General features: G+C 42.2%; 1 long non-coding RNA gene across 5 annotated transcripts in view; it reads left to right on the forward strand.

Moving 5' to 3' along the window:
* The window catches only part of LOC139077832 (uncharacterized), a 216,045-nt gene that overhangs the window by 62,067 nt on the left and 132,477 nt on the right, over nucleotides 1-21,501 (forward strand). For 2 of the 5 annotated variants that reach the window (XR_011530367.1, XR_011530371.1), the window contains one exon: nucleotides 5,066-8,110. The exons of the other annotated variants lie outside the window; for them this stretch is intronic. This is a non-coding gene — a long non-coding RNA (uncharacterized lncRNA). Of the gene's footprint in view, nucleotides 1-5,065; nucleotides 8,111-21,501 lie in introns of those variants that run through there. 5 annotated transcript variants of the gene reach the window in all.

Here is a 21,501-nt window from a genome sequence, read left to right on the forward strand (position 1 = left end):
TCATATACGAGGGTGGTGCCTTTAGATTAGTACCATATAGTCTAGGTGCGTAGTAGGCTGTACCATCTAGGTTTGTGCAAGTACATTCTGTGATGTTCTTACAATGATGGAACTTAGTAGTTCCATCCGAACTTTCCATCCAAAGTTGTTAACTTATTTCTCAGAATGTATCCCCATCGTCAAGCAATACATGACTATTAATAATACCAACACCAACAGTTTAAAAGATTTTTTTTAAGTGAGACTGTCAACTCCCTTTTTATCTTAACTTCATATTATAGAACTTTTTGAGCATATACAAAAGTAGAGGGAATAGTATATCAACCCTCATGCATGCATCACCCAGTTTCAACAGTTGACCTCTGGGTGCCATCTTGTTTTGTGTATCCCCCTCACGCCAGTTGTTCAGCTACGATCTCAGCTCCAAACCCACCCACCTCTGTTCTCTTTGGGATGCTGGGAGCTAGGGCCTTCCAACCTCATTTCTGTTTCACCGACTGGCTCCCTGTTGGGCTCTGCCAAGGGTGGGTGCTATGGGGAGACTGAGGCTGGAAGAGGGAGAAGAGACTTGCCTCTTCCTGTTGGCTTCCTGTTAACATCCCTAAGCCCCCCATTGCTGCTTTACCCTGGCAATCCCTTTCCAGAGTAACAGTAGCAGCTAGTTGCAGTTTTTCTAACACTCACATAACCAGCCTCACAGCCTTTCTCAAAGACACCAGCCCCAGTGGCCAGAGCACTCTCTGGAGGTGGGGTCCTGGGCCTTTAGAGCCCCCTCAAGCTTGGAGACTCTTCTCAAATGTCTGTGTTCCAGCTGATTGGGCCCCTCCTCCAAGCCTCTAGGTTTTGATAATGGTGACCCCTCCCTTTGTTCCCCATCCCTCTGGTGGTAACTACTTCCTGCAGTGGCAACTTCCATAAAAAGAGAACATTAGGTTCTCTTTTCACCTTTCAGTGACCTGGTTAATAATTCTTTACGTTAAATTCTCTGTTACAATAAATGGTGCGGTTTCTGTCTCCAGACAGGATCCTAACTGATATGTCCCTTCCCCCTTTTTTCCCCAATATATTTAAAAGAAAATTCAGGCATTATGCCATTTCATCTGTAAGTGCTTCAGGATGTATCTTCAACTTATACGCATTTTTAAAAAATTTATGTAACCACCATGGAATTAATAAACTTAACGGTAATTCCTCAATACCATTTAATAATTAGTCTGTATGTGAATTTCCTTGATCTTCCTAACAACCTCTGAGATCTTCATAAGCATCATTCGCAGATGCTGTTGGGGTGTAGGGAGAGAACAGGAGCAAGGGACAGGGCAAGATGGTTACTGCTCCAGGTGAGAATTCCAAAAGAACTCAAAAACCGCTTTCAGGTTCACTTGTATCAGGGCTTGACCTGGGATGGAAGCAGTCCTGGGAGATGCCAGGCACTTTCAGGGCAGAACAGGGGTTAGTGGGAGGCCTGGGAATCAGACTGCAGGATTCAGATATGTTTGCCAAAGTATTATTGATCATTTGGGCACTGCCTACTCCCCACAAGCCTGTCTAAAGAACGTGAGTGAAGGAAGTACACTCAGTTCACAGCTTTACCAAGAAAAAAGCCAGAAAGGGGTCTGAGGACAGTGACACACAGCAACAGAGATGAACTGGATGCTTCGTTCAGTTCATTCCATGATAGGAATGCTCCCCCTGGCAGGGTATGCTTAACTGGCTGTACCCCTCCTCCTGACGTAAATCTTCTTCCTTTCCCAGGAGAAACATGGCCATTGCCAAATGGCCGTTTTCATAATGAAAGTTTCAGTGATTTATTTATCTTCCCAAGATTCTCCAAACATAAGAAATTTAATTGGACTTGTCTAAACACTGTCAGTCACCCGTAGCCTTGAAGACCTCCTTGCTCCATGTTCAGAACATAACTAAAATTAATGACAACGATAAAGATGCCAAAACTCTGGTCTCTGATGGAAACAAAGGAAAAGTAGTGGGAAATGATCGCACGTCCTTCATAGCTGGGCTGCACCATATTTCAGTTTCAAGGGACAAGGTGAGATTGGCCTCACAGAGTGGAAGGATGGAATAGCATTGGCCACTTTCTTATGAACACTGTGACCCTCTTGAGCCTCTGGGCCATCCTCACACCAGACCGGGAAAACTTGGGTTACAAAGACACTGAGGTCATTTTAACTGACATTTGGCAATAATCAATGCTGAACCATTAACTACAGTCCTATCTTTGCATATTATCATTTTCTCAGCATATCAAATTAGCTGTTACACAGCTTGGTTAGAACAAGCTTAATTTGTTCTTGCTGAATTTTTCTCTTGACCTTGAAGTCCCAGGCTATCCCAGGATGTGTTTTTTTTTTGTTACTTTCCATGGATTTTATAGGCTCCATAATTGTGCAAGCCCGAAATTTTGAAGATCAAGCTGCCTTGTAGCTAATCTTAACCTACGGTATTCACCAAAAGACCAGGAGACAGAAAACCAAGGTTCTGCTTTTGCTCTGCTGCTTTTAGTGATATGAACTGGGAAACTCCCTAGGATCTCAGATTCCTCATCTGTAAATAAATGGGAACACTTGCCTTGTTTTCCTTATAGGGGTGCGACAAGAATGAAATGAGATAGAGTCCTTTAAAAACTGTAACAACTGTGTATTTGGGATGTCTCTTCAGAATTATTTAGCATCTTACATAGGTCTTAAGATTACTTCTTCTAATGACCTTAGGAAATTCTTCAGCCTTGCCTTGCCACAATTTAGCCCAAGGAGAAATGAGATTATTCCTTTTCCTATCTCCCTCAGGAGAAAGTTGTGGAAGAGAGATGCTAAATGGGAAAGACTTGATAAATTCTAGGTTTCTTTCTAAAACTGTCACCATTTATACCAACTGACAAGTCTGATATTAGTCAGAAGTAATTTATACACTATACCAGTGAGCATAAGCCTTTAGCTCCAGGCAGCAACCACTATCTGCTGAACTTGATACCTTCTCAGCTGTCTGTGGGAATTCTTCAATGAACAGCAGAAGCCAGCCTGAATCTGTTTACTGTTCTCTTACAGGTCTATCTGTTGCTTTAGCATCTCCATAGCCCAAAGCACTCTTGCATCACTTGGGCTGGGTGTCTGCATGCCTACTCTTCAAACATTCCTTCTCCCCATCTTGCTTCTCCATATTCAGCTCTGGTTACAGCAAGAGGGGGTTAATGCAAACTGGCATGTTTCACGACTTAACTGGGTCTTGTTATTTGAATTTAATGATGACACTCTGGAACCTCTTTATGTGGCATGGCCAGATCTGAAACCCTGTTTACAAGTCACTCTGTGGACCTGCATTTGGTAGCATTTGTTGTTACCTTAAATCCACACTATCTTCTAAAAAGCATTTTAGACCATTTGGTTTGGCTTTTGATGGGCTTAATAACCAGGTCCTTGTTGGCTAGTGTGTTCTCTAGAAGCAGAACTCAGTTATAGCTTTCATAAATGTATCACCAAAGGGCGTGGAAACAGCCAAGAGCTCCAGAAAGATTGTTCAGTTTCACTTTCCAAATCTAAAGCAAGTTCATCTAACTGCTGAAACCTCACTCAGATCTAAAGCCCTAGCTGCAAGGGAGTCTGGAAGATAGAGACTTTAGCTTTTCAATCTTCCCAAATAGACCTGTCCTCAACTCTTTTGACATCTCAGCAGCATTTGCCCCAATTGACCACACCTTCTTTCCCGAAGCCCTTTCCCTTAGTGTCTGTGATCCTGAACTCTCCTGGATTTCCATCTACCTTTCTGGACTCTCTGTTCTCAATCTCTTTTGTGGTTGGGTTTTCTCTGTGCTTTCCTTAAATGATGGTGTTTCTCATATTTATGTCCCAAGCCCACTTTCTTTTCTCACCCTATATGCTTTTTTTTTTTTTAGGAAGATTAGTCCTGAGCTAACATCCACCACCAATCCTCCTCTTTTTGCTGAGGAAGATTGGCCCTCAGCTAACATCTGTGCCCATCTTCCTCTATTTTAGATGTGGGACACCTGCCTCAGCATGGCTTGACAAGCAGTGGGTAGTTCCGTGCCTGGGATCTGAACTGGTGAACCCTGGGCTGCTGAAGCGGAGTGTGTGAACTTAACCACTGCGCCACTGGGCCAGCCCCTGTGCTTTTTTTTTTCTTTAAGATAATCTTACTTGTGTCCATGTTTCCAGTTATTATCTGTTTGCTGTTGACTCCTAAGTCTATATCTTCAATATAGATATCTTCAACCTCTCTTTTGAGTTTCAAACCTCTGTAGCCAACTGCCTACCAAAATTGTGTGTCCTAGTGGCAGAGAAAATTCAACATGTCCAATAATGAATCCATCTTATTTTCTCTCAAAATGTATCCTTTCTGTGTGTTTTCATCACCCATGCAGTAAGCCAACCAGAACTCTGATGTCTCAGAGGATTGCACTCTTCACCTGGTGGCTGGCTTCCAAGAGGCAGTAAGCAGAAACTGCCAGATCAGTTAAGGGCTATGTCTGTAATCGGTGCATCATCAGTTCTGCTAAATTATATTGCTCAAAACAATCACAGGGTTCACTCAGACCCAATAGAGTAGAGAAATTGACTGCCCCATTGAGGGGGAGTGGGAAGTTCATATCGTGAAAGAGTGTGTGGAACGGGAGATATCACTGTGACCATCTTTGGAAAATGCAATCTGCCACAATGGCAAAATCAGAAATCAAATTCAGGCTCAACTAACTGCTAGCCACAGCACTTAACCATGAAGCTATATTGCTTCATATGTTAAAGAGCACTTCCTTCACTTCTGGAAAGTAGCTGAAATAAAAGACTATCAGTGCTTCTCAATCATTACTTAATTGTTCATTCATTTATTTATCCAATATCTTTAAGTACCTACAACAAGCCCAGGCATTGTTTCAGTGCACACAATAATGAATAGAATACACAAGTCACTGGTCTCCCGGAGCCTAGAGTCTGTTCTTCCATCACTGCATAAGTAGTTTCATTTTGAATTGATGGAATCAGAATCAGTTGTTTTTAAGGGCAGGGAATGATCTTTTTTTTTTTCTTTTTCTTTTTAGTGAGGAAGATTTTCCCTGAGCTGACTTCCGTGCCAATCTTCCTTTCCTTTGTATGTAGGATGCCATCACAGCATGGCTTGATGTGCAGTGTGTAGGTCTGCACCCAGGATCTGAACCTGCAAACCACAAAAACGCACCAAAGCAGAGCATGCAAACTTAACTTCTATGTCACTGGACCAGCCCCAGGAATGATGAATTTTTGACCCTAAGGAATGTTGGAATGAAGCTCTGCAAGGAAGTAGAGGTCTGCACAGAGTTCAAAATTGAAGCTTGAACCAATCAAAGTTTATAGCACCATAAAATATTTAGACCTTTTTGTGTGACGTGTATACAGGGGAGACTGTGCATTTTAAATATTTATAGCTGATAAATATTTTTCGTTATATGACAATACTTGACACATAGCAGCTTGCAGGAGAAAAATGCATGAATTCAGCATTCAGGTGAATTAATTTCACATCCTGTCCTAAGGTCAAACTGTGGTGCTGGCTCAATGGCCAAAAGTTGGCAGGCCAATTGCCAAAACAATCAATTGGATCACGGTGCAATCCAATTCTCTCATTAAGACAACTGAAACAATAACAACTAAATCAAATTGACTCTATGGAAATCTAATCAATTGTTCCACAATCAGATATAACAGCTCTCCAATCAAATTAATTTAATTTTATTTGGTTTAGTTAAGTGACATGGCACAAGCTTCATGGGTTCCTGTTCTTTCCTCATACATAGCATGACACAGTATTAGCATTTGGAGGGACCCCAGAGACAGCTGGTTCTGTGCTTCTCCCGTGGGAGAAAAGTGTAGGCGGTACACAAAGTCACTGGATAGATGTGGTGTGTCTCTCTAGAGTGCCGAGTGTATCTTCCAGTTGGGAAGAGGACTCATTTACATATTTAGACAAGTACAGATGTATCACGGAATATGTGTTAGGATAGATTAGATTATGGTTTGATAAAAGATATTTCCAATCTCAGTGATTTAAAACAGCAATGCTTATTTTTCATTCATGTGGCATGTCCATGAGGGTCGCTGGGGCCTGTGTTCCGTGTTGTCCCCATTCCAGGATCCAGACTGATGAAGTAGAATCTCCGTAGAAGTTTGTCTGTTGTCTTAGGGGAGGCAAAGACAGAGAGAGTAATTCAGGGACTAGATCTTAATGCACCCACCTGGAAGTGGCACATGTGTTTTCCACACACACTTCACTGGCCAAAGCATGTTATATAGGCCCACCTATCATCAAAGAGGGGCAGAGAAGTACAATCCTACTATGTGCCCAGAAGAATTAGAAATATTTTGTGACTAGTATTAACATTCACCACAAAATGAGGTGCAAAGTTCATGTAAACTTTAAGATGAGACACAAAACTTCGAAGAAATTTCTTGCAACCCTTGTGTACCCACCAAAATGGTGACTAAATGGAGGAATCCCAGAAAATGATATACACTTGCCTGAAGTGTTTTATTTTATCTTAAAATACAAGTGTGTATTCATTCCCTTATGTTTTGATGTCTGTCTAAGTGGACTTCTGTGAGAATGGGTCCATTGATTGGCGTTTCTTATCGTCTAATATTCCTAAGCGTTTTCTCTATGTCAGAATCTAAAGCCATTGGCAAAGTCATCTGAGTGAAAAGTCATTCAAGGGGTTTACAGTTCTTTCACCGTTGTCTCTTCCGCACATTATTTGGAAGCAATTCTCAAATGCAAGTGACTTGCCTTAATCAAATATTCCCAAAGCTTTTAACTTACCTTTTCAGCATTCCCTATTTATTTTAAAAGATTTCAAACAAGAAAACAAGAATCCATCCTTGCATATCTACCACCTAATCACTATAGTTTTCATAGAAACAACAGCTCTACTTCTTTTTGTAATAATATTCTATGCATTTAAATAATATTTAATTAAATTCTGTGATGGTAATAAGTGCAAAAGGCACAAACAAATTTGGGAATGATACAACCCAAGTGGCAAGAACAGAAACGAAAGGGCATGCTAGAGAGTATAGGGGCCACCAGCCTCAACCATTCCTGTCCACGAGATAGTACATTATAAATAACAAACAGAGCATGCCTGATGATGCTCTGGTAAAGTGACTAGTTAAAAGAACTTGTTCTACACTTTGGTGAAAAAGTTTTGGAGCATTGTAAAACATCCTCATATTGCAATTAATGATCCTAAAGCTCAGAGCCTGTGAACTACTTAAATTTACTCATTCATTAATTCACTTATTCATTGATACGTTCTTCAGCAGTATAGTAAGGGGAGAAGAACATGGATTCAGGCGTCAGACTGCCTGCATTTGAATTCCAGTTATGCGATGCGACCTTTGGCAAGTTTCTTCTTTCTCTTTTTCTCAGTTTCCCCAGCTGTAAAGTGGGGAGAATAGGACCGACCTCATAGGGTTGCTGTGAGGATTAAATAAGATAGTGGACGTAATTGATATATAAATGTTAACGTGATAAACTCATTCATTGATGAATATTTTCTGAGTAAATACCATGAGTCATGTCTTGGACTAGCTGACGGAGAAAGGAAGGTGAACAATAGCACAGTCACATCTCGTGGAATTTATAGTCTAATGCGAGGCGATAGATATTACATAAGTAAGTTTTGAAATAGTTATGTACAATTTAGTTACATTCTATGAGAAAGTACAGGATGGTGCCAATGAGCCTCTCCTCTCTCTATTCTCAGAGATTAGTAGATGCTAAGTGCTCAACAAAATATTTCTGGAATTAACAAGTAAATAAATACATGACTTACTCTAAGAATAATCCCCATTTAGTGCAAGAAAAAAGACTAAAACTAAAGTCATCTAATTTCTAGTATTTCTAGTTTACTAAGATGGTTTCTTTAAACAGGTTTTCTAAGATTTGAACCTAGATTACTAAATTCAGAATGCCAACTTTCGTATGATGACTATCAGCACATCTATGTTTATAAATTTAGGAAAAATGTGAATAGAATATCACTATCTATTATATTATATATTTAAACCACTATTTTCATGTGCTTTAAAATAAATTTCTTTATTTGCAGAGGTATAATTTTTTGAACTTCAGGAATCTTTGACTAGTAAGGGATGTTATCGAATGGTAAGTAAGTGCTAAGAAATGAAATGTTCTATGGCCCCCAAAACCGAACCAAACAGACCCACAGCTTAGCACATCTCTGAAGGCTTCTCCAGCTTTGATGACAAATGTGTTCAGAAAAACTTGGTTTCTCTAGAACTCCTGGAGGGGTGGGGGCAGGGATGTACCATTCTGGGAGCTCTGTTTTAATCGAGGTTTTACCCCCTATAAACATTTAACAAAAATTTTAAACAGTTTAGGTAGAACTTTTTCAAGAAGCATTACACGCTTCCCTGATTTCTTAGCTAGAATGTTCTGAAAATTCAGTGACCAGTCCTAACATAGTTGATTACAGCTAAGGAAGTCTCTCCCATTGAAGTTGTAAAGAGAGTGGGCAGCCCCAAACTGGCTCTGTTTGCTCCGCTTTCTCCCATCTGTAATAATTTCTCAGATGTGTAAAATGGGACATGACTGACAAGGGTTGAGCCTATTTCCAGATCTCTCTATATAGTCACCCCATTAGCAGCTAAGTATAAATGCATTTATAAACATCACAGAGCAGAATATTTAATATTTGCAATGTTTAGTGTCTAGTTTTCTATAGGCACCCACTGAAGTAGACGTTTGGCGGTATTTAGCTATTTGGTTATTGTCAACAATTGACATAGATAATTAAGCCTTCAAAAGTCCATTTTGCTTGTATTATAGACTCCTCTTGTCCTGAATGTCTGAATGACCTCTACTCACTCCTGTCTTGGCTATTCTATTTCCCTTCCTCTCTCCTCTCCTCCTTCCTTATCTTTTCGCTATCTCCTCTCTTTCTCACTCTTGTGCTCTTCTTTTCTCCTTCTCCTTTTCCCTTCTTCCTCTCTCCTTCCACTCTTCATTCTCCTTTTCCCCTCTCTTCATTCTCCTTTTTCCACTCTCTCTCTTCAGCCTTCTCTCCTTTTGCAATCTTACTCCTCCTTTCCCATCAGCAGTAACCTACATACATAGCTTTTAATTGTTGTCTGTAGTTGCCCTTTAGTTTGAGTCACAGGGCTTTCCTGAGGTGTGTCTCTTAAGCCTGCCAACTATTTAGGACTTCAAATCTGGAGACAGAGTGATGCATAGTTAAGGAAGAACTGATAAAAATTATCAAATACAAGCTGCCAGTCAACACTTCCCAGCTTGCAGAAGAGCTCTCTTAAAGAGAGTGCAATTAATGCTGTACCGAAGCCAGAGGAGGTTACACAATTCCAGACTAGCATCCTGAACTGGAGGGCAGACAGAAAGACAATAGAAGTTCGACTTAAATGTAGCAAAGTAAAAACACAACATTGGATCTGGGAAGAGTTGATGAGAGCTAAACTAAGAATTAGAAAGTGGGTTTGAAACTTCCTGTGGGAGCCCTGGGTTGGCCTGTCTTCCCACTCCGTGGACTCTGTGCCAGCAAACACATCTCCTTTTCATTTGTCAGCATTCTGTTTCTTGTTAGAAACTGGGATTCCTGGCAGTGGAAGAGACCAGCACTGCTTGATATGCAGGACTTATGCTCCTGCAGTGGTCTCTGCACACTGACATCTTCATGCTTTGGAGATGCTGCTGGTTGTCACAGCCACCTGGGAGGTAGCTGGGTGTGTTGCCGGGCCTGGTGGCACCTGAGGACAAGCTCTTGTTTTTCCCAGAGGCTGTTCTCTCAGGTTGACTCCCTCTCCCTTCCCCTCCCAATAATTTTGTCTTGGACCGTTTCTCCCCGGGCTTGCCTGGGCTACCATTTCCCTTCACATAGGCACCAGTTAAGCATTAAGGTTCTGTTCCCTTTGTGTGTGTGTGGGGGGGGGGGGGGTGCAGGGGGAGGACGCGAGGGAGCCTCCTGGGTCCTGGAAATGGCCTCTATCTTGGTCTGAGTGGTGATTGTATGAGGGTATGCAGATGTAAACATTCATTGAGCTGTGCATTTAAGATCTTACATTTCCCTGGGTGTAAGTTGTACCTAAAAAAAAAAAAAAAAAAAGAGGGAGAATCTAGAATCAGCAGATCTGGATTTGAATCTACTTAGGGTTGTGTGACCTCTCACTCTTATTAAACTACATTTATCCCTGTAAACATGGGGGATGGTGTGGATGAAATGAAGAAGCACTCAGCAGTGTGTAAAGTGCTCAATAATAGATTGCGAGTATCATCATTATTGTTTGAGAAAATTATTCTCCCAACATGGTAATGAAGGCAAATGTTTTGATGTAAAATCCCTCTCTGCCTAATGGAGCATCTAGAGACCATCTTCCAAGGCCTTAACTCAAAGTTGTGACTAATGGTGGGGATTTTCGGCACTGAAGCAGGCTAACGGAAGAAAATTACTAGGCAAGGGGCCTGTGGGTGCTCTTTACATGACACCAGCCAGGCAGCCCCAGTCATCTGGCCGGCTGTGCAGCCTGGCCTCACGTCTATATGACATTCAGTACTGTCACGTTTTCTGAGTCCTGGAAGGAAATTTTTGATGAATTCATTTTTGGCAAGTAGGATCCCCTCATATGCAAAGTGTAACTCTTGGTCTATGTGCTCTGATACCAATGCCGAGAAAAACAGCTATGACTAATGGCATTATCTCAGCTCAGCAGTGGAAAATCAGAGCCTTCCTGATTCTTTGTCTGCCATCATTAAAAAATCTGCTTTACTATGTCCAGGATGTGGATGAGATCCCTTATATGTATTGCTGACTTCTACTTTGCATGTAACTACTTAGAAATCCATAGAACTACAGAGTTTCAGAGTTCTATGAGGTCTTAAAGATTAGTAAAGTGGAAACTCATCCCTTTATAGGTGAAGTAAGAGGAGAAGTAACTTGCACAAGTTTCGTTATCTTCAACAAGTATTTGCTCAGCAACCGTGTGCCGGGATTTGTGGTAGGCTCTTTATTGCATAACCTGGCTTGGAAAATTTCTTCCTGCTGTCTTTAAGAGCTCTCTCAAGCCAGACTATACCTCGAATCAGTACTGCCTGATATGCATTGGTGTCTCCAATAGAACAGTAATCTAGGCTGTGTACGGTGGCCGGACCGGAGTGCTGAGTTAAATAATCAAGGGAGAAGGGGGCATCTGCCAGCTGATACTGCAAACCATGTGGCTTATACATGGGTCAGACCCTCTGAGCTGGGCAGAGGGATGCAGCCTTCACTGCCACCTTCCTTGCATCCGTCTTATAATCTCCTCTGTCGCATGCAGCTCTTTGAGCCATCACCTTTGTTTCCTGACTTCCTGATTTATGCTACTCAGGATGGTCCTTCCATTCCAAATTCAACCACCTAAATGTGCTAGAAAGAGAAATGTAATACCCAAGGGCACTGACCCCAGTCTTCAACCGCCTCAACCATGGGTCCTGACAGCATTTGCTATGGGGCAGTAAACCACATTTTATCGCCCTCCAGGCAAGTAACCTAAACTAGTGAAGGGGACCAGGTACAAGGCACCAAAGAGACTTGAGGGCTGTGGCAAATTGGAGAGGGCACACTTTACATAAAGGGACAGTCATTATGCAGTTCGGTGGGTTTTTCCATGGAGATTACAGACAGGATTACCACGTCTTCTGATTTTTCAAAATGAGCCAGAAATTTTTATTTTTTATGATGATGTTTTCCAGTGTTTTGGAATCATTCTATGGGTCAAATAAAAAGCATTTGTGGACTCCTGGGCTGCTTTTTTCTTTTTTTCAACTGCTGCCTAAGGGATGGTACAGAGAGGTTCTTTCAAATTCAATTTGAATTCTCAAAAGAGAATGAGGATGGGCAGAAAGATGTTTGGATATTAGAGTCTGTTGCTTCTTGGTTCAGGAAAGACAGTGCAGATATTGTGAGAGGAGCTGCGATGAGGAGGAAGCTGAATTTCAGCCACGCTACTCACCTCTTCCTCTAGGAAAGTCACTGAAGCAATCTGAGCCTTCTTTTCTCTACTGGTAATATGAGCTCATGCCATCTTCTCAAGGATTTGTTATTCAATCAAGACACTTTGTGTTGTTGGGGTACTCCATCCACTCATTCATTCATTCCAAGATTTATTAAGAACCTACCATGCCATAGACACTACGCTAAGTGCTTACAATCAGTAATGAGCAGAATAAAACAATCCTGGGCCTCAAAGAGCACACAGTTGGGAGGGAAAGACAGACACCTTAGGAAGCAGTAGCAACGCAGTGTGATAAACATGACGGAGTGGGGAGTGCTATGAAAGTACCATGTGACCTGGTCTCATCTTCCTCGACTCTTCCCCAGCCTTCTGTGTTCCCACTGCAGGTCTTCAAGCTCCTTCCTGAACTCACCTGCCTCCTCATGCCAGCCTCTTTGGTGTCTTAACATCTTTGTCCTTGTTCACTCTGCCTGGACTTCTCTTTCCTTGGGGATTTGCAGAGCTGCTCCCTTATCTCATTCACACCTCGGAGAGTGTCCTCCACTGTCCTATCTAAAATAGCAGCTCCACGTTCTTCTCTGGTTTTGCCCATGGCTCTGCTTTATTATTTTTTATGGTAGTTGCTACCGCCTGAAGTTCTGGTATATATTTGTTTTGTTGTTGTTGTTGTTATTGGTCATTGTCTGTAAGCTCCATGAGTGTCTGGACCTTGGTTCCTTTCACTCACTGCCATCTTCCCAGTGTCCAGAACAAACTTGGTGGTTATTCATCAAATATTTGTTGAATGAGTGAATGAGAGAAATACAGGGGGGAAATAATTTCAGTTTGGGGAAAGCTTCCTGGCAGAGATGATGTTTTAGCCAGTGGGTTGGTCAGATAAAGAAGTTGTTCAGGTAAAGAGGGGGAGTGCATAAGTATTTTGGGCAGAAGACACAGCGTGTGGGAAGTCCTGGAGATTAGTAAGAGCTTTTCACAACAGTGAAAGAAGTTGAGCGTGGTTGGGTGATGAAGTGTGGAAAGGATGGGGTCATGGAGAGAGCTGTGGATGGAGAGACAGGCAGGAGGCCAATGTGGAGGGCCCTGAAGACCTAATATGGAGTCTGGACTTTAGCCTACCAGCATAGGGATGCAAAATGGTACAGCCACTTTGGAAAACAGCTTGACAGTTACTTATAAAGTTAAATATAAACTTACCATACAACCCAGAAATACCACTCCTGGGTATTTACCTAAGTGAAATGAAAGCTTACTTTCACACAAAAAACTCTATGTCAGTTTTTATAACAGCTTTATTCTTAATCACAAAAAAAGAACTGTTCTGTATTTTGAATGCTACGGTGGTTACATGACTGTGTGTGTTTGTCAAAATATGCATCAATTTTTGGAATATGGGAAACCATTGGAGGGTTTTTGGTGGAGGAGTAACACTGTCAGATCTGTGTTTCCCAAGGATCACTCTGGTAGAGGGACAGCAAGAATGGAAATGGAAACCCAATGAGAAGTGGGTAGCAGTGGACCGTGGGAGAGATGACTACGGCCAGGACTGTGCTGGCAAAAGTAGGGATGAAACAAAGTAGAGGCTTTGAGACATATTTCAAAGGTAGAATCAGCAGGGCTTGGTAATGCATTAGATATAGGGGATAAGAAAGAGGGAGGAGTCAAGAATGATGCTGAGGAATCTGGCTTAGGGACAACTGGGTGGACTGTGGTGCCATTTCCCATATACACTTTAGACATGTAGGAGGAGGAGCAGGCCTTGCGAAGCACAGGGCGTGAGGATAACACGAGATAACAGTGGGTTGGTACACAGTGGGAGTACGCTTAACGTTTTTATCTATTTGATTAGTTTGTTTTATTTTAGCTAGGTAGCACATACCTGAGTGCTTACTTCTAGGGTCTTCTTTGCAACTATGACCAAAAACCTACTTGTTTTGTGAGTTACCATTGGGACTTCATGTTCTGTACCATCAGAATACTTTCATCCTCCAAACTTGGTGCTGCTGTTTGGCTGGTGAAGCCATCATGTCTACTCAATCTATGTAGGTATAGCCATATCATTAAGATACAAGCATATCTCATTTTATTGTGCTTCACAGACTGCATTTTTTACAAACTGAAGGTTTGTGGCAACGTTGCATTGAGCAAGTCTATTGGCGCCATTTTTCCAACAGCATTTGCTCACTTCGTGTCTCTGTGTCATATTTTGGTAATCCTTCCAAAATTTCAAACTTTGTCATTATTATTATATTTGTTATGGTGATCCATGATCAGTGATCTTTGATATTACTGTTGCAATTGTTTTGGTGCCATGAACCACACCCATATAAAACAGTGAACTTAATAGATAAAGTTGTCTGTGTTCTGACCACAACATTGACTGACTGTTACCCCATCTCCCTCATTCTCCTTGGGCCTCTCTATTCCCTGAGACACAAAAATATTGAAATTAAGCTAATTAATAATCCTACAATGGCCTCTAAGTGTTCAAGTGAAAGGAAGAGTTGCACATTTCTCACTTTAAATTAAAAGCTAGAAATGACTAAGCTTAGTGAGGCAGGCATGCTGAAAGCTGAGACAGGCCAAAAGCTCTTGCACCAAATGGTTAGCCAAGCTGTGAGTGCAAAGGAAAAGTTCTTGAAGGAAATGAAATGTGCTAATCCAGTGAGCACACGAATGATAAGAAATTGAAACAGCCTCATTGCTGATATGGAGAAAGTTTTAATGTTTGGATAGGGGATCAAACCAGCCTCAACAGTCACTTAAGCCAAAGCCTAATCCAGAGCAAGGCGCTAACTCTTTTCATTCTGTGAAGGCTGAGAGAGGTCACGAGGCTGCAGAAGAAAAGTTTGAAGCCAGCAGAGCTTCGTTCATGAGGTTTAAGGAAAGAAGCCGTCTCCATAACATAAAAGTGCAAGATGAAGCAGCAAGGGCTGATGTAGAGGCCGCAGCAAGTTCTCCAGAAGACCCAGCTAAGATCATTCATGATGACGGCTACACTAAACAATAGATTTTCAATGTAGATGAAACAGTCCTATAGTGGAAGAAGATGCCATCTGGGACTTTCATAGCCAGAGGGGAGAAGTTAATGCCTGACTTCAAAGCTTCGAAGGACAGGCCGACTCTCTTGTTAGGGGCTAATCCAGCTGGTGATTTTAAGTTGAAGCCATTGCTCATTTGCGATTTTGAAAATTCTAGGACCCTTATGAATTATGCTAAATCTATTCTGCCTGTGCTGTATAAATGGAACAATAAAGCCTGGATGACAGCACATCTGTTTACAACATGGTTTACTGAATATTTTAAGCCCACTGTTGAGACCTACTGCTCAAAAAAAGATTCCTTTCAAAATTTTACTGCTCATTGACAATGCCCCTGATCACCCAATAGCTCTGATGGAGATGTACGGCAAGGTTAATGTTGTTCTCACGCCTGCTAACATATCCATTCTGCAGTCCACAGATCAAGGGATAAATTCAACTTCCAAGTCTTATTATTTAAGAAATACATTTTCTAAGGCTATAGCTGCCATAGATAGTGATTCCTCTGATGGATCTGTGCAAAGTAAATTGAAAACCTTTCTGGAAAGGATTCACCATTCTAGATGCCATTAAGAACATTCGTGATTCATGGGAAAAAGTCAAAATATCAACCTTAACAGCAGTTTGGAAAAAGTTGATTCCAACCCTCATGGATGAGTTTGAGGGATTCAAGACTTCAGTGGAGGAAGTACCTGCAGATGCAATGGAAATAGCAAGAGAGCTAGAATTAGAAGTGGAACCTGAAGATATGACTGAATTGCTGCAGTCTCACGGTAAAACTTTAACGGATGAAGAGTTGCTTCTTATGGATGGGCAAAGAAAGTGGTTTCTTGAGATGGAATCTCCTCCTGGTGAAGATGCTGTGAAGACTGTTGAAATGACAACAAAGCATTTAGAATATTACTTAAACTTAGTTGATAAAGCAGCAGCAGGGTTTGAGAGGTTTGACTCCAGTTTTGAAAGAAATTCTACTGTGGGTAAAATGCTGTCAAACAGCATCACGTGCTACAGAGAAACCATTCATGAAAGGAAGAGTCAATCGATACACAAACTTCGTTGTTGGTTTATTTTGAAAAATTGCCGCAGCCACCTCAACCTTCAGCAGCCACCACCCTGATCAGTCGGCAGCCATGAACATCAAGGCAAGACCCTCTACCAGCAAAAGGATTACGACTCACTGAAGGCTCAGATGATGGTTAACATTTTTTAGCAGTAAAGCACTTTTTAATTAAAGTATGTTTGTTTTTTTTAGACGTAATGCTATCGCACACTTAATAGACTACCGTATAGTGTAAACATAACTTTTATATGCACTGGGAAACCAAAAACTTCCTGTGACTCACTTTATTGCCATATTCACTTTGTTGGAATGGTCTGGAACTGAACCCATAATATCTCCGAGGTATGCCTGTAGTTATTAAGTCAGATGGTGGGCCGTTCCCCATGTTGACTAGAGGCGTAGCAAAAAACAAACAAAAAAAATTTCAAAGAAAAGGCAGTACACGTGCCCTAGAAAAGAGAGCTGTCTGTTTCCCAAAGCCTTTAGCACCTGCGCCTGAACGTGGCTGGGGTGGTTTTGCCTGTACAGAGGAACGATGAGCTTCCACATTCTCCTCTGCTTTGTCAGCTCCTTCCATTCTCCGGCCCAGATAAAGCGGGAGTGTGTATCTCCAGCCAAACCACCTTCTACTATTTTCATGTGGCCCCAATTCCGTGTGGTCTGGCTTGGCAGTGGAATCTCAAACTGAATGAATGTGGTTCATGGCCTAGAGATTATAGGTTCCTTTCAGAACATTCAAAATGCCCAACCAATGTTATATTATTGATCCTGAAAGTATTCTTGTGAAGTTAATTGGAAACTCTTGCCTATATTTATGAATAGGGAAGCTGAAATAAAGAGACATTCATTCCAGAAAAACCCGCCTACATTCTAAATAAGGCTGCAGAGTATCGGTTCCTTAATTCTCCCTAAAACATCTTACCCTTGCCTTAGAGGCATGTTGCAACTTTTCGAGCTTTCTAAATGTCAAAGTCAGTGAAACTCCTCTGTCATGGTTGCCTCTTGGTGGGTGGGATTATGGGATGGTTTTGGTGTTCTCTATGATTGTCCTTGCTTTCTGATTTTCCTGTGATAAGCATGTATACCTTTATAATTGGGGAGAAAATGAAAGAAACTTCATCAAGAAACACTAAATATACTATGAAACCATTTTTAAAGAAAAATGTACATATGAGGTTACACATCCAAATGTTAACAGCAGTCATCATGTCTGCCTGGGAATATGGGTGATTTTTCCTTTCTTCCTAGCACTTTGTGTTTTCCCAACTTTTTTGATGAAAACAAATTATTTCTGTAATCAGAAAAAAATAAACTGTTCCTTAAAAGAACACCATGTAGCATTTCTCTCCTCAGTTAAGAGAGTCAGACGTTTAGGAGGAAGAAACTTGGCTTTTGGTCCTGTTCCTGAAAGTAACTAGCAGTGTGACTCGAGCCAGGTCGCATCCAGTGGGAGGATCCGTTTCCATGGCTTTGAAGAGGGGTCCTCATGTAGTGCAGTCTTCCCCAGAGCGTGTCAGGCCCCGAGGAGCTAACTCGTGTGAGAGCAGTTGGAAGGAAGGTGCTGAACTGCTGTTCCATAAATACTCTGTTCCATGTTAGTAAGGGGACATGTCGTAATTTGAAGACACATTTATTTTGAGGGAAAAGACTAAATCACAGTTGTTAAGCCAATCTCCTGTACTTTGGCACTTTTGTGCGGGCTGATGTCATGTGAGACTGGAAGGGGAGAAAGTTTGTCCCTACATGCCTGAGCATCCTGCCACCATCCAGGCTCAGGCAAAGGAATCTGGATCTGGGAGGGCCAAGGGCCTTTGGAGGTGCAGGAGGCCGGGGCACTGCCAGCTCTGAGAAAGGGCGGCTCCCCTTGGCCAGGCAGGAACCTGGATTGACGGGGATTCTGAGAAAGCTGCAGCAGGCTGCCACTCTGGGTGTTATTGGTTACAGAGCCTGAATCTTCCACGAAGACAGACAGTCAGACCCTCTGACCAGCAAAGCACGACTCTTGGCTGGACATGGACAGACAGTCTATGGCTGAGTAAGACAGCTCCATCAGGCCATGGAGACCTAAAGCCATTGTTCTCTTCCAGTTAAAAGTCATATAATTAGTGGTGTTCAGTCACATAGTTTTATGGCAATGATGATTCACACAGATTCTCTGTTAGAAGGGAAAAAAAAAATGACAAGGAAAGAACAGCTTATAGATCAACCTACTCAAATAGAGGAGATTTTATAGTCGTGTGTGTGTCTGTGTATATATATATATGCATATATATATATATATATTTTAACTTCAAATTCAAAGAAATATAAATCTATCGCCTGCTCTCTGATTATACATATAATTCGAATTTGAAATTTCACTAGGCATTTAATAATATATTCATATATTCTCATGAGCCTTCTCTCCCTCTCCCTCCCCAAGAGTGGAAATGGAAATTATTTAGTCTGGGAATTCAACTTGATTCAAGTTTCTTCTGTAGCTACGCACTAGTGGAAGGTGGGAAGACTGCTTTCGAAAGCTTATATCCCCACCACACTCTTGTTAAGGCTTCTTTATTGTTAAATGATAGGGATGTTAGTGGAACTAAGGGTCCTTGAATCTCTTTGTTGTGTTATACCTGGCTTATTTTTCCATATGCCTGAAAGAAAGAAAGGTATTTTCCCCGCTTTTCAAGCAATTTTAAAGTTGTCCTAAGGTTTGAATAAAACAACAAAGCTTAAGTTTATGAATATTAAAACTGAGTGTTGGAAGACGTTTTGAGATAATTGGATTGCTCTCAGTGTGACTAAGCAGAACTGCATTTAAGCCAGCCCAGAGATGTGGCTGGCTCTCTTACTTCTGTAGCAGGATACGACATAGCATAGTCCTATTGGCTCAGACTCCAAAGCTGAGGGTCATGAGACTCCAAAGCTAGACTGTCAGCGGGACTTACTAAGAGGTTGGAACCAGTTTTGTAACCCACAGCGCATCATCCACCTTCACCTATACATAAAAAGGGCAATGTTCAAGGTTAGCGAGAGGATTCTCTGTGCACAGAATGTTTCCTTCCCTCCTCAAGTCAAGTGTGTGACAGGAGCAGGAAGAGGGAAGGGAATACGGGGGTGGTGGCCAGGAGAGAAGAATAAGTCTTTCTCACTCATCCCTAAATCAATTGCTTGCATAACTGCAGAGACACAAAGCTGCCAGGGATTGAGAGAGAATTCTTGGAAAAGTTTGCCACGTGTTCTCCAGAGCCTGCAAAGGTCCAAAGGGGAATGATCAATGCAATTGCCCCCAGTGGTCGGACAAAGAGAGAGGGTTAAGGGGATAGCAAATCATACCTCCATCTGTGATGGGCAAGAGTGAGCGACATCCTGTCATCCGTGGTCAGGGAGGACACCTCGGATGAAAGCCAGGCTCTGGTTGCCTTAAGAGGGCCCCCTGCCCAAGGGGTGTGCCAACAGGGACTAGACAACCCAGCAGAGGCTGATAGGGCAACTGTCATGTTAGAGCTAAGGGGATCTTGAGTGGTCAGCCAAGGGATATTACTCTCTTCAGGGAGCTGTCCCCAGCAAGGAGGTCTCCAAAGAACCAACAAAAGTGACGGATGAAGGAAAAAGCCAAGATTTGCCGTGTAGAGGGCCATGGCTATATTGCTATGGTGCTGCTGAAGTAAGGCTTTGTGCCCCTTCACTCTCCTCTCTCTCCTTGCCTTAGTTCTGGAGGAGGCAGAAGCAGCAGAGTAAATCGGGGAGAGGGTATTACAGGGCAAATAAGGAACCAGTCAGTACCCTCCACCCTTCCCTAATGCGAGTGTTTGAGCCTGGGTCAGGCCTGCAATGGGGCGAGGCGGAAGGGGAGCTTTGAAATACACCAGAGATTGAAGTTTTGGATTAGCTGAGCTGGACTTTTTAATGCCTGAAAACGAGATGTCCTTGATCCCTGACTGACTGGAAAAGATAAGAGGCCTCCCTGAGATACTATCAAGGTGTGAGGAAGAGAGATCCAACAGAGAAGGCAAGGGGTCAGTGGGCGGGCTAAGAACAAGTCTGTTTCATGAGGGTGCAGGCCCTCAGTCTTTCAGTTATCTGAGCAGGGATTCCAGAGAGAGCTGTCTGCACGCCACGGTTTTTTGAACACTTTTGGAGACATGTGGCCTTGGTACTTGACATAAAAATACTCCTTTCATTTCTATAACACGGTGTAACTCTGTCTTTGATTACCTGATCTAGTCTAGGTCTGGACTTGAAGAACTTCTGTCTTCCACTTACTCTGCTGAGATTTTGGTGTTAAGAGCAGTCTAGATTCTCTGGAGTGTAAGATTGAGACCTCAAAATGCAAGTTTCCTGTTGAAATGTAAGATACGGTGCTTGTAAAGCATGACTGGGAAAACTTTCTCTGAAAGGTAGGTTTGGTTTTTAACAGAATCCTTAGTATTTGGTAACTAAGAGCATAGTGATTAAGACACCAAACTCAGAGCCTGGCTCTGTCTCTTCCTAATTGTATGACCTTGAGAAAATTACATAACCTCTCTATGCACATTTTCCCTCTCTTTTAAAATGGGGATAGTAATAGGTACCTACCTTAGAGAGTTGTGAGGATTAAGTGTGTTAACACGTGGAAAGTGATTAGAAGAGTGTCTGGTACCACAGTACACACTTCAGAATGTCAGTCATTGTTGCAGACACTGTTGGAGCCCAAGTCCTATCTTCTTGGCCTTCTCCAGATTGCCAGAGATGGTTCCCACACGCACCCAGAGCTTCCTGTTCCTTCTTTTCCTGAGGGTGTTCTCTGGCAGCAGGAGTGAGCCCAGCTCAAGTGCACAACAGGCTGGAAATGCCAGGAGCTAATGCCCTAGAAGAGACCCTTAATCAATGAGGGCTGGGGTTGGAGGATAAATACCCCAGCTCCCACGCCCCTCGGTGAGTGGATTCTGAGGTGTGTCTCAAACAGTCTCTCAGATCTCCAGTGGGATGGAGTCCCAGTTGTCCATAGCAGTAACCCATTCATTTATGCATCCTATATTGGCTTGCCTCCTTCCCTGTCTCGCTTCCCCAATCCCTTATCGTGTTTCCTGAGATCGCCTCCAGAATAAACGACTTAAATTCAAATCCTTGTCTTGGTGGGAAGCATTGGGGGAATCAGAACTAAGACAGCTCTTTTATATGTTAGTCTTCTAGATGCTTAAAATTCTATCTTATACATTTTTCATATCATCCACAGCCCACAGGAGTTGTGGGCCTCACAATAGGAGCTCAAATACTTGTTCATTTTTAACTCCAGATCTTCTCCATAATTCATTCTTTCTCCCTGCATCCCTATGAGCTTCTGATTAGAACTGTACTCCCAGAGTTTCAGATGGGTAGATAGTTATCCTTTTCTTAATATCTTCACTCAGAAGGT

Source organism: Equus przewalskii, chromosome 20 (assembly GCF_037783145.1).
Source record: "Equus przewalskii isolate Varuska chromosome 20, EquPr2, whole genome shotgun sequence".
Lineage (NCBI taxonomy): Eukaryota > Metazoa > Chordata > Mammalia > Perissodactyla > Equidae > Equus > Equus przewalskii.